The following is a 12250-nucleotide window of genomic DNA, read 5'->3' as shown; positions in this document are numbered from 1 at the left end:
TTTAACATCAGTATTATTGCCACAGCACCAGGATCTCGCACGGTTTCACTGATCAGCATAGGTTTAGAACCGCAAAACGTTCAGGTGTAATACGGAAACTAAAACGTGTGAAACCAATCTTGGGGCTCATGCACATGGCCCAGCTGTGCATGAAGGCTTTACCAGGCCTTGTTGGGTGCGGTGCAGAAATATTCTCACCTGGAAGTATTGAATTCCTCAGCACATATGGGGTCCGATGGAGCAAGTCATGGTGCTGTATGCAATAGGGAGTTATACAGAGGTACAGTCACTCCCAAAACACTTGTACGGCCCGGTATTATGGCTGTGTACAACTCCGAGGTTATAAGATAGGTCCACAAGGGTTAGATTTGCTGCGGACAATTCTGCAGTAAATTCGACCCAGAATCCGCCGCGAAAACCACCAGAAAATCTGCATTAAATCGAGCTTTTTTCATGCGGTTTCTCTAGCGGTTTCCTGCCTCCCCTGGCGTTCCTTATCCCCCGGCTAGTTGTCCGTACAGCCAGACTCCTGTGATGAAGTTTAGTCAGATGTGACCGCAGCAGGGACATGACAAAATGTCATCACAGATGGTCGACCGTACAGAGACCAGCTGGGGATGAGGGGGGTCTCAGGGACACATTGCTATGGGAGCGCCAGGAGAGAGGAGTCTAGTCTTTATTTTTAACTTTGCGAAAATATTTTTTCTCTTTTTGTTTTTTTTAGGAACAATCGCAAGTTGTTGCAGATTTTGACTTTCCTATTGAACTCAATAGAGAAAATCTGCAACAAAACTGCAAGCCACTCCGGAGCAGAAAATTACATGCTCCAGATTAAAAAATTTTCTGCAGCGCACGGATGAGATTTGCACAAATCCGGATGAAAAATCCACAGAGTATCTGCCACGCGTGAACATTCCGATACAGTTCCATAATACGGCCGTGTGCACCTTTAATTACTAGGACATCTATATGTCCGGGGCTGCAATCTGTAGGAGTAAACCCAATATAAGCACATGCAGAAAAAAATAAAAATCCCAGACGTAACCTACAGCTGCACTAAACACATTCCATGTATAATGCACATCGGCCCCAGGCAGCTAATGACTGCTGCAGAACGCGCTCCGTTCCGACCAGCAAAAGTCTTGCTCTCCCTAAATAACTCACCTTGTGCTTCCATCTGGTGACGGAGATATCCGCACAGACAATGCATCGATACCCCACACTCCCAGAAGAAACCCAGGCCTGCTCCTCTATTATTCTTCATACGGCTTACAAAGCTGGAAAAATGGTTAGTCACGTCACCGCCGGACCAGTAATGCTTTGCAGTAAAAGGATTTAAATGCCATAATTGCCTTTGGGATGCAAAAGCATTAGATTTCATAGAGTGCGTTTCTAAACACTGCTCGATTCTCATAAGGTCTGTACTGAGCGCGGCTGTCACCGCCGCACGCTGTAGCTTTTGACTGAGACACAAATTATCATCCTTTATTTAAACAGAGCAAATATATTCGGCGGCATTCTACGTTGAAGAACAATACACAGGGGACTCGGAACAAAGAAGTTTATATAGAATTCGTACAAAAAGTGTTGGCTCTGTTTGTGACAACCGACAAATACCAAATGTTAGACTCTAAATTTGAATAGTCTTACTGTTGTAGTAAAATATATCAGCACAAGGAATTCCTATACATTTTTAATTTACATTATTAAACAATAGAGAAAAGAATATATTGGATGAGTAATATAGCAGGTTTTATTTGTAAATGAATAGAATACCAGAAGCGCAGTAAAGACGGACCATCAGTGGTATCATTCGTACAAAGCATGGTGAGGGGAAGAGGGGTAGGGGACTACTTGGCTTTGAAAAGCTAGAAGACATCCATAATGGGTACAGTTATGGCAGAAGTTGTCACCCAGCGTCTACAATGTAGTGGAGATCAGCATAACTAAAGAGAACATTAAAAGGGACACCCCAGGCAAGTCTGATAAAGTATGTTATGCCTAGCACAAGGCCAGAGGGGGCGGTGCCTGACACGGATTTAAATAAAACCAAAAGAGAAAATCTGTGTGTCACGGACCCTTTTAAAGTATTGACAAGTCCTGTGTAAGACTAATTCAATGGAGACCAAGTTTTATTTTGGCTACGAGGCAGTAGTTTAAACCACGGGCGTAACTAGGAAAGACTGGGCCGCATAGCAAACTTTTGACTGGGGCCCCAACTACCCTGGGTATCACATAACCCCCCCCCCCCTTGTAGATAGTGCCTCCCTGTAGACTCCCACCACACAGCGCCCTCCTATAGATCGCGCCATACACAGCCCCCCTGTAGATAACCCCATACAGCCCCCCTGTAGATAACCCCATACAGTGCCCACCCCTGTAGATAACGCCATACAGTGCCCACCCCTGTAGATAACGCCATACAGTGCCCACCCCTGTAGATAACGTCATACAGTGCCCACCCCTGTAGATAACGCCATACAGTGCCCACCCCTGTAGATAACGCCATAGAGCACCCAACCTCCACCCCCCCAAAAAAACAGCCTTCATACATGTGTGATCACTGGCAGCGATAAGGAGAACGGGGGACCAACCAAAAATCCCCCCGAAGTTCTCCATGACGAACCTCGGACTTCCGGGGTCTGCGCAGTTCAATAAAAATGAAAGGAGCGCTGGTCACGCATGTGCACAAGCGCGACCGGTTCACAATTCATTTGTATGGAGCTGCCGACAGACCCCGGAAGTCTGAGGTTTGTCATGGAGAACTTTGGGGGACTGTCGGTCCCCCGTTCTCCTTATCGCTGGGCGTCCGAGTGATCACACATATATCCCCTGTCTTGTGGATTCTTTTGGATGTCTTTTGTAGGAACAACCCCTTCAGTGGCGTCGCACTGTAGCAGCCATAGCGGCTGCTAGTAGAGCCTCTGGCCATGGGGGGGGGGGGCCATGTTGGCGGGCAGCACGGGCACCCTCATGCTGCTGGCCCTGCTACAGCGGTAGTTACGCCACTGGTTTAAACATGTCTTATGCTGCAGAGACCTACACTTAGGGACCCTTCTTTATTAACTCACTTTAGGAATAAGTTACCTCTGAGCCCAAAACATTCCCCCGAGGATAAAACCCCATAAAAGTCACTTCAGTTAACATGTAAAAAAGCTGACCTAGCAATTTGGGCAAAGACACGGTTAGACTTAAAGAGGAGCCGATGCCTAAATGCCCATGAAGGTCTGTGACAAACTCTTCCAAATCTTAGCTTAACCAAACACTGATATTACCTAATGGAGACTGGAACAATAAGTGGCTTCCAGAAACAAATGGTGCTGCTCAAAAAAATCCCCTTCTCCATCGAAAATGAGATATTGGAGTATGTCTGCCAAGTCAATCAAAGACATTTCATCAATGGCAGATCTTACAAAGCCAACAGGAGCAACCAACAGCAATATGTATGGAGGCCTTAAAAGGGTTGTTTAGTAAAGAAAACCCATTTTCATACACCCCATTAGGGAATTTTTAGTTAAAGAGGCTCTGTCACCACATTATAAGTGCCCCATCTCCTACATAAGGAGATCGGCGCTATAATGTAGGTGACAGTGATGCTTTTTATTTAGAAAAATGATTTTTACCACGTTAGGAGCGATTTTAGCTTTATGCCAATTAGTTTCTTAATGCCCAACTGGGTGTGTTTTTACTTTAGACCAAGTGGGCGTTGTACAGAGGAGTGTATGACGCTGACCAATCAGCGTCATACACTTCTCTCCATTCATTTAGTCAGCGCATAGGGATCCTGCTAGATCAGTATGTGCTGTCTTATACTGACACATTAACGATACTGAAGTGTTTAGACAGTGAATAGACATCTCATCCAGCCAGGACGGGATGTCTATTCACAATCCTGACACTTCTGTAACGTTTCTGTAGTACAGCTAAGTGCCGGGATTGCGAATAGACATGCCGTCCTGGCTGGAAGGAATGTCTATTCACTGTCAAGACACTTCAGTATCGTTAATGTGTCAGTATAAGACAGCACATACTGATCTAGCAGGATCCCCATGCGCTGACTAAATGAATGGAGAGAAGTGCATGACGCTGATTGGTCAGCGTCACACACTCCTCTGTACAACGCCCACTTGGTCTAAAGTAAAAACACGCCCAGTTGGGCATTAAGAAAGTCTAAGAAAGTCATTAGCATAAAGCTAAAAATCGCTCATAACGTGGTCAAAATAGAGTTTTTCTAAATAAGAAGAACTGCTGTCACCTACATTAATAGCGCCCATCTCCTTATGTAGGAGACAGGGCACTTATAATGTGGTGACAGAGCCTCTTTAATAGAGGAAGATCCTTTGGCCAGAATAGAGAGCGTGTCTCACTCTGGGAGGACCTGTCCTGTTCTGTAAGATGTAATGGGAACTGTGTAATGCTTAAGACGGCCATACACATTTTTTGGTTATGTCACCCAAAACCGATTTAGATGGGATTGGCCGATCTTCTAAAGTGTACGGTGGTTTGTATGGATTCCAACATGCCCAATCCTTTTGTTTGCAACCAAATAAGCTGCTGGAGTTTGGAAGCGGCGCTAAGGCCCTTTTACACCGGCCGATAATCGGCCGGTGCAGCGAGCGCCGATCGAGACATCGTTGATCGGCGCTCGTTTGCTCTTGTCAGATGGAGCTATGGATGGGGACAAGCGGTCGTTACTCCAATCGCTTGTCCCCATACGTTATCATGCCGGCAGCGCGATTTCCTGTTTACCCGGACATGTACTGTCGACAACAATAATATTGAGCTTTTTTTTTTTTTTTAAACGATGCGATCAGCTGATGATCGAGCGTTTGCTCGTTCATCTGTGGATCGCTGTCCTGTATGAACGCTCGTCTGGCCGATAATCACGCAGTGTAAAACCCCCTTTACTCCTACACCCTAGTTTTTACTGCCCAAATTGGCCAGTGTTAAATACGCTGCGCAATTATCAGGCAAACAACCGTTCATAGAAAGATGGTTCCCGTTTATTGTCCTGTGTAAACAGGGCAACAATCAGCCGATGAACGTTCATCAGCTGATCGTATAGTTTTAAATACTGAAACTATTATCGTCGTCAGCAGCACATCATCTGTGCAAACAGGGAGATGTGCTGCCGACATGATAATAATCCCCATACTAGCTCCTTGTGAAAGGAGCAAACAAGCGCCGATCAACGAGATGTCTCGTTGATCGGCGCTCGTTTACACGGCCTAGGTTGGGTCGTGTAAAAGTACCTTTACTGTGAGGGTATGTTCACATGCAGTAGCAAAATACGTCTGAAATTACAGAGCTGTTTTCAGGCGAAAACAGCTCCTGATTTTCAGACGTTTTTGTAAGTACTCACGTTTTTTGCGGCGTATTTTATGGACATTATTGGAGCTGTTTTTCAATTGAGTTTTTCAAACGGCTCCAAAAACGTCCCAAGAAGTGACATGAACTTCTTCGACACTGGCGTCTTTTTATGCACCGTATTTTGACAGTGACGCGTAAAATTACACCTTGTGGGTACAGAACATCGTAAAACCCATTGAAAGCAATGGGCAGATGTTTGTAGTCGTAATGGAGCCGATTTTTCAGGCGTAAATCGAGGCGTAAAACGCCCGAATTACGTCTGAAAACTTAGGTTTCCCCACAGATTAGAGCTAATCACTGTTGGTCCCAGCAGAGGAGACTAATCAACTTATTGTCAAGGGTCCCTTCTAACAAGTAGGGACTGCTCAAAGTAGAGAACCCCTTTAAGGCATGCCCAAGCCTACCATGAGGCCGTAGCACCATGATGGAACGCCAATGGCTAGAGACTTGGTAGAACTGGGTATATAGGGTCTGTTTGATGCATGATCATGTATACACCTCGACATTGGTCACCAACCAAGGATTTATGATCAAGCCCGAAAACTAAGCACACATGGGAACGTCACATCTTATTGATAAACAGAACCTAAATTCCACATCGCTTTGCTAAGCACGTCGGAAAGTATGACAGAAAAGGGTTCAAAGTATTTGTCTCGTGAGCTCAGTTGTCAATGCATGGCCGGCTATACCGGCGAGGGCGTACAGAGGACAGTTAAAAAATAAAGGGTGCTCAGACAACCCCTTTAAGGAATATTTCCCCTCTCCCAAACGTGATGTAAGGATCCTAATTGCTGCTCAATCTCTACCCAGGACAGGACTGTGTGTCTGGTCTACCAAATACATGGAGCACCTATTTGAGTATGCTTGACTTCAGGGAAGCAGCTTTCTGGTAGATCCCTATAATGGAAGCAGCTGCCTTTCCAGAAGAGAACAATATCATCCACGCATTGTTTTTTCATAGTATAGCGGGACCTTATTCTTGTATAACATAGGGAATGGTATGCAAAGTTAATAAAAATAGTGAGGGACTGGCTGACAGAAACCCCATATGTCCTATAAGGGCTGACAAAGGGTGTCTACTTACAGGACATATGGGAATCTTAAAGGGAAAGCCTCTATATTAACCAAAGCCATCTTAAAGAACTGCTTTTACACTGAAGGACTATGTATTACTACACGTTGATGTGTCTGCAGCTTTCCTTTGCAATAACAGCTGAATGCTTAGGTTCCAGTAGAAGTACAACTGGTTATCAGACACAAAAATGGAGGTTGTCCTCTTTAAAGCCCCCTGAACACGCTGCAGATTTTGATGCAGAAATTTCTGCGACTGAAAATCAGGTCCATTCATCTCAATGGAGTTGTTTCTGCAGCAAACACATATGCGTCGTCACTCTCTATTGTGCTCTACGGGAGCTACGAAAACCCCCAAATCAGCAATAAACTTTTAAAAATACATTTTTGGTACAAAAAAACCCAACAATATTTAGAGGTGTTATTTGAAGCTTCCGAGTCCTAATGCGAGATATGTAGCGGGCCTCCCACCTACTATGCGCCATGGTGTCTTTATGTGGCAGAGGGGACATTGGGCCTCATCAGTTAATAGGGTCAATGTGCAACGGTTACCTTTTCACCTCTGATAACTACACCTGACAATCCATTATGATCAATTGAAAACCTTTTGTTCGCTAGATTAGGAAAATAAACTGTGTAAACATGGACATAATGGAAACGTATGGGGACAAGCGATCGTGTTAACAAGCAAAGGAGCAAACGAGCGCTAATCAACATGCCGTCTCATTGATCAGCGCTCATTTACACGGTCCACGTCGTGTAAGAGGTCCCTTATAATTGGTACAATGTATTATTTAGAACAAAAACCTTTGTGTCAGATTAAGGCTTCGTTCACATACTTGTTATGGCTCTATTCTAACGTTCCGTCTGAGCTTTCCATCAGAATGGAGCCCTGACTGAAACAAACGGAATCCCTGATTTCAATGGTGATGGATCCGGTGCCAATGGTTTCCGTTTGGCTCAGTTGTACAAGGGTTCCGTTGTTTTGACGGAACCAATACCGTAGTTTACTACGCTATTCATTCAGTCAAAACGACAGAACCCTTGCACAACGGAGACAAACGGAAACCATTGGCACCGGATCCGTCACCTTTGAAATGACTTATGGTTTCCGTTTGTGTCAGTCAGGACTCCGTTCCGACGGAAAGCTCAGATGGAACGTCAGAATAGAGCCCTGACGCAGATGTGCACGAAGCCTAAGAAATTCTGACCACCACTACTACATGAGTAAATACTGGACAAGTAGATGCTAACTAGAGTGTCACTAATATACATTATCAGAGACTACCCCTAAGGGCAAGGTTTCTTTATATCACACACCTTTTTACAAGGGCGATTAAAATTAGCAAGTCTATTGCCCTCTAATCCCTGCTTTTCACTGTAATGAATTGCACTGTGCATAGATTACATCAGGGGTGGACAAAAAACTAGAGAGTGTAGAAGCCATTTATAACTCTCCAGGAGCCAATTTTACTTTTTAGTGGCCTGCAAATAGGGACTTTTAAAAGGCATGTAAACAAAATAACCAAAAAAAGTTAGGCCCCAATACGTGGCGCACATAAAAGAAAGGGGGCACCATAGCAAGATCAAACCGGGTCATTTAGGTGCCCAGTTTTGCCACCCAGGCTAAGCCCTTGATCCAATTCCCTGCCTCTTTGTCTGCAAACAATGTAGAATAGAGTCCTGCACAGGTCCTCGCCACTCAGTAAAGGGCCTTTTACATCAGCCGATATTTGGCCGGTGCAGCGAGCGCCGATCAACGAGACATCGTTGATTGGCGCTCGTTTGCTCCTGTCACACGGAACTATGGATGGGGACGAGCGGTCGTTATTCTGGTCGCTCGTCCCCATACATTATCATGTCGGCAGCGGGTCTCCCTGTTTACACAGGGAGATGTGCTGCCGTAAATGAGAATATTTTTTTTTTTTTTAAAACTATACGATCAGTAGATCGAGCGTTTGCTCGTTCATCTGCCGATCGCTGCCCTTTTTACACAGGGCAATTATCGGCAACGAGCGTTATATAAACGCTCGTCTGCACTATAATCGCCCAGTGTAAAACTCCCTTAAAGAAGATGGGCACAACCAGGGCTGGGTCCAATGGGCCATATGCCCTTGGCGCCGGGTCCTATGGTCCATTTGCCCTTGACGCCAATAGATACATTTCTAAGTGCACTGGCTCCTGGAATTTGACCCAAGTCCAACAAAATGGACAACATCGACGGTGATGATTTTCCACCGAACATACGGGGGTGTAGTCACTTACTTATGATCATGCTCGAGTTTATACTTCAGGGTAAAGAACACTTCCCCCTTAAATACAAGTCCCAGAGTGGTCCCCTTTTTGTAGACTAAGGCTAGGGCTACACGGCAACTTTGACCACAACATAGATTGCGCAGCCAGGGATCGTTGTGTGCATCGTACGTAATTAAAGTCAACATGGCCGCATTATGACCCGTGGGTTGTCGAGACCAGACAGTCGCAAGAAACCTGCTAGATTTCTTGCAACTGTGGGGTTGTGGTCACGGCAACCCCTCATTCACAAAACGGAATTTGCCCGCAGATTTCGTGCGATGTCACTTCTTGTCGCGGTTACCGTGTGAAAACTGCATTGGGTAGTCACACTTGGATAAGCCCTATTTAATGGGGATCCATGGCAGATAAAACAGAAAATAGACCGCAGAGATTCTGCAACAGAATCCGTTGTGTGAACATACGGAGAAATATTCAGTCTACTACATGGGTAATAACGGTTGGTCGACAACCACATATGGCGGCGAATACAGAGCCCATAGTTACTCAGCTTCCCACAAACCCTGAAGATTATAACAATCAGGGTTGCCAAGCTGATTTTTTTCAGGACAATTTATCAAGAAATTGCGGACAGACAGTATTTTTTACGAACAAATTGGAAAACCAGAATGAATCAAAGGCTATAAGTAATATCTGTCCATAGCTTAGAATACGGACATCAACACATTAGCAGTATGCAGTATTTTTTAAAGTGATGATAATTACAATCCCAAAAATCTGTACGAGCTTCAAACAAATCACAGTCGCATCAAAAAAAATAAATTTACGGACACGGGTGAAAAAAATAAGGAAAAGTCTCCTATTTTTACGGACTGTCCAGGAATTTACGGACGGTTGGCATCCTGATAATCTGCATTGTTGTACAATTACATTCCTTCTCACTCCCTCTATCCTACTACACTTTCTATGTAAAGCACATCGTAGACAAGATAGCCATCAGGCCCAGCGATCGTTTGGCCAACAGCTATCTACTGTAATTCCCCCCATTAACATGCCGGTTTGGCTTGTGCAAATGGCACGTTATTTCTGGAAGAGAAGAAAGCTACTTCCAGTTCTCGGACGCCGCTTATCCCTGAAAAACAAAGGATCAGACAGAAAAAAATCCAACCTGTCCCATCCCTGTTTCATCCAATTGGAGGCATCCGAGGACAATTGGGTTGTCCCCATAGGTATTAGCTGGCGAATAAAAATCATAATGGACAACTAAAGTGACAGTTTTCACTGGAATTCTGTTCATGAATCAGGAAGATCAATATCAGTCCCGTCCAGATAGGTGTTTTCCTCCTCATGAGTGGCAAATGCTGGGTGACAACCACTTACAGCAGTCATGACAATGCCTGTAGGGGATGCCACCTAGTATCCCACAAATGTGTCTATATGGCATATAAACATGTATCATTATGGAATGTAACTAAGTAACTATGGAGATTTGCACACCATTCAGGGTCTATTGGAAGTTGGGCGACAACCCGATGGGCACTAGAATTGCTGTCTACAGTGGTTGTCACCAGCATGTTACCCGTGTAGGCCACCAAGGCATTTTTTTTTCTTTAGGAAGGAAATGCTTGGAACAGATGAATTATAAAATGATACTTTACAACAAGAATAGTAAAACTTTGATATTTTTCAGTAATGTTTTTTGTCGCAGCCAATTTTTTATGCTATGATAAAAATTAAAAAGGATTAAAATACGATCTGAATATTTCAGGAACATTGGGGGATCAAGGAGTACATCGATAAAGGGGTTTTCTGAGAAAATTTGATAGCATATCCACTGGTACCCCCACCATCCCCTCTCTTCTCCACAATATGTATATTTGGCGTTCATAGTGGGATCAAAAAGGTCTTCTGATGAAGCACTGGTTGCCCAGGATTAGAAAACATGGTTGCTTTCTTCCAGAAACAGTGCCACATCTTTCCAGGGGTTGTGACTGGTATTGCAGCTGAACTGCAAGAGAATGGGGCTGATCTGAAATACCACGCATAGCCTGTGGACAGGTGTGGCGCTGTTTTTGCAAGAAAGCAACCAGTAGACAACGGTTTGAGTCATATCCAGCGGTTGATCTCCTGCTGGGAACGTTGATCCCTGTGCCAATAAAATGCTCGCACAGACCTGGTCAGTCATCATTAAAGTCTATGGTGGCTGTCTGGATGTGCCATAATATTGATTGGTCAGAGAACCCCTTTATCTCTGCAGATCCCAAGCATACTATTAATCGCAATGGAGAAAAGAAGGGGACACCTTCACCGCTGCATATCCCTGGAAACAATAAAAGCACAGAGGAAAAATCCAACCGTCCCATTCATTTACACCTCTTGCCGAGAACAGAGTCTGAGAGTATCGGACTGCCACTCATACCCATTACCGTGAGGGAACATCCTAAAAATGGTGGTAGCCACCTAACGTGTACAGGGGACTTTATTCTTCATGACCACTATGGTTGACACGATGGAAATTATTACACATGCCCACAAAGCCCCTCACCCTAAACTTCCCAATCAGGAGCGGACAGATCTGCCTTCCCCTAATTGCCCCATAAATTATCCTCCAGTCCTCAGGACTCCTCCCAGGGATTGCTCCAGGGGGCATCTCCCTCCACCGCTCCTGTCTCCAGCCTGCAGCCATAACTTTATCCCCAGGATGTGGCCTAAGTGCCCCTCACCTGCCCAGTCCCATCAAGACTCAAAACAAACAACTGGTGCCACACGTGGAGGTTTACCCCCGACTACTGGCAGGGCCAGCTAATAATCTCAGATACACTTCTACATGCCCCCTCCATAGAGCAACATTACACTGTGTTACATTGATATACAATGTATCAGATCTGCAGCACTGCTATATATAGCCCCACTGTACACATATACACCCAGCCACCATGCACTGCCAGCCTGCCCTTCTTTTCATGGCACAACCGGTGCCAGCTTACCTGCAGCGTCCATGGCTTCTGCTGCGGATCTCTTGGGCCTGATCCCTTCGCTGTGCATGGAGAAGGTTTCTCAGGCTGCAAGGGGGAATCCAGAGCCTGCAACACAGCTACAGAGAGAGAGGGAAGGGGGAGGAGGAGAGGCTGAGAGGAGGGGGAGGTTAGCAAACCCTTCACAAAGACTGATTCACATTAACCCATGCTGTGCTGCAGAGCTGGAAGTCCACCCTGTTGCTTCATAAAGGGGTCATTACACTATACCTGCCGCCACATGCCCATCTGCTTATACCAAGATTTACTTACCCGGAGAAAAAAATATATACCCATGTACAAATAAATCAGTGCACTGCCAGTGTCACCATAGCGATAGCGACAGACTGGGATCATTTTCGATCGTTTTGACAACGTAGAAATACCAGTAATTGATAAAAATCTGTATTTTGCAATGGTTAGATGCAATATAGCGGTGAGTACAGATAGAAAGTGAAAAAAAAGTAGCAATATATCGGTAAATAGGGTTTACCTATGGTACCTTAACAATAGTGAATGTCGAAAGACTTTGCGGCCTAGTT

The 12250-nt window shown here is 44.9% G+C and overlaps 1 protein-coding gene across 2 annotated transcripts in view; it reads right to left on the bottom strand.

Annotated features, from left to right (window-relative positions):
• Positions 1 to 11959, bottom strand: part of NDST1 (N-deacetylase and N-sulfotransferase 1) — a 70702-nt gene extending 58743 nt beyond the window's left edge. Inside the window, exon 1 of one of the 2 annotated variants that reach the window (XM_075856168.1) lies at positions 11682 to 11959. The gene's annotated coding sequence lies outside the window, so the exon portion shown is untranslated. Of the gene's footprint in view, positions 1 to 1164; positions 1376 to 11681 lie in introns of those variants that run through there. The other variant, XM_075856169.1, reaches the window with a different exon arrangement.
• Between the last annotated feature and the right edge of the window lie 291 nt (positions 11960 to 12250).

Source organism: Rhinoderma darwinii, chromosome 3 (assembly GCF_050947455.1).
Source record: "Rhinoderma darwinii isolate aRhiDar2 chromosome 3, aRhiDar2.hap1, whole genome shotgun sequence".
Lineage (NCBI taxonomy): Eukaryota > Metazoa > Chordata > Amphibia > Anura > Rhinodermatidae > Rhinoderma > Rhinoderma darwinii.
The sequence above is the reverse complement of the archived record's forward strand: the minus strand, read 5'-3'. Positions and strand labels throughout refer to the sequence as shown.